This window comes from Nicotiana attenuata, unplaced genomic scaffold, assembly GCF_001879085.1.
Source record: "Nicotiana attenuata strain UT unplaced genomic scaffold, NIATTr2, whole genome shotgun sequence".
Classification (NCBI taxonomy): Eukaryota; Viridiplantae; Streptophyta; class Magnoliopsida; order Solanales; family Solanaceae; genus Nicotiana; species Nicotiana attenuata.
The window spans coordinates 355,851-357,904 of NW_017670774.1; positions in this window are offsets into that span (position 1 = coordinate 355,851).

Consider the following 2,054-nt stretch of genomic DNA (forward strand, 5'->3'; position numbering starts at 1 on the left):
ATGGCGAAGGCACTTAGCCTGAGTCCCAGTTCGAGCGAGGTCGAACTGTCAAACTTTGATGGCGAAGGCATTTAGCCTGAGTCCAAGTTCGAGCGAGGTCGAGCTGTCAAATTTTGATGGCGAAGGCACTTAGCCTGAGTCCCAGTTCGAGCGAGGTCGAACTGTCAAACTTTGATGGCGAAGGCACTTAGCCTGAGTCCTAGTTCGAGCGAGGTCGAATTGTCAAATTTTGGTGGCGAAGGCACTTATCCTGAGTCCCAGTTCGAGCGAGGTCGAACTGTCAAACTTTGATGGCGAAGGCACTTAGCCTGAGTCCAAGTTCGAGCGAGGTCGAACTGTCAAATTTTGATGGCGAAGGCACCTAGCCTGAGTCTGTTGTTTACATCGATGGTTAGACGCCTCGGGCGTTAAGTGTCGGCTTCGCTTTGGCCTGTGGCTGTATGTTGCACCCGTGCCATGATTGTTCGCTTGACCGTGGCACTCAGGTTGCTCTGAGGCGATTTTCGATTCCTCGTTTGAAACGCTTCTACGCTGGTTTCCGGCCTGATACAGTATGGTGGACGAGGGGGGATGCTCCATTCTTTTGCCGGCGCTCGGGAGGAGAAAGGGGGGGCGACGCTTTGCATCACTGCTTTCTTTTTCTGGGTTGTTCGAGGTCAACAGGGCGGAAGATTTCTGGCTCCCGTTGGGGCATTCGATTCTTCTTTCTTTTGTGTTTGATGTGCCTCCATTGACTCTGGTTTGAGTCGAATTTTCTTCTTGGTGTTTCTTTTTCTTCGATCCAGGAAGAACTAAGTATTTTCACTAGGAAACCCCCACAGACAGCGCCAAATTGTTTGACTCAAAAGTTGTTTAATACTTTTTAAGCAAATCAATCGATATAGATGAAGGGGTAAATCGTAGTCAACCTTAATCAACATTGGATCGAAGAACATAATTGTTAATAATAGAAAAATCGATTGAAACAACACCTGGGAGATTTTATTGATTATAGGAATTCGGCCTGCCTCTCCATGAAGAGGTTCAGGAGGTTACAATCAAATCCTTTCATCCTCCTTGGAGGATGAAACTCTCTCTCTCTTACTAAACTTGTCTCTCTCTTACTAAACTTGTCTCTCTCTCCTTTTTTTCTGGAACCCCCCCTATTTATAGCCCAAAACTTCTCATGCTTATCATATTTTGTTCGGGCCGGGTCGGGGAGGTGATCTCTCCCCATGGGGAGGCCTCGACCTCGACGCTCAAGACATAAATAACAGCGATTTGGTGAAGTCGAGCTCGTTGATTACTGCTGCAGGGTGGTCGGGACGGGGTCATTGCCGCTGTGGTCGTGTGGTCAAATTCTGACCAATACAAAGACAGATATTTGACATCAAAGCATTGCAACCAAAATTGATAATTCGCATTAAATAGTTAAAAATCATTCAAAATTGGATTAGGATTTAGGGTTTTATATATCGCGATTGATGAAGAAGAAGAATTGGAGCAGGACGGAGTAAGCGCAAGAAAGAAATAGGGGAATGTACCATTCGAATTCGCCGGATAATGAGGTCCCGAGTAGTTCGCGGAGCAACTAGATTTACGAGAGAGTATCGGATGCTAGATACGGGTCACTGTGGGAAAAATGGGTCCAGCTCCTATATGGAATGCCAATGAAGCATTTCACATGAGATGATTTGCCAATTCACTACTAGAAATCCGGAATTTGGCGACCAAAGTTGGTCTGTCCAGATTACCGACCAACTTTGGTCGCTTTTTTTAATATCTGAAAAGTAACCGACCAACTTTGGTCGGTTATTTGGTCAAAATTTAAATCACTTTTATATTTACTATCTAATTAATATAAATGTAATCCGTTAACACTTTTGTTATACAAGGGATGAATACACAAACATATACTATAACTTGCTATATATGTAGTTAAAGTAGTACAACGAAGCATTATATATATATATATGCTATATATGTAGTTACAATACAAATAATGAATATAGTATCATGTACTATAACATGCTATATATGTAGTTAAAGTAGCACGAAATGTGTTATATATATAT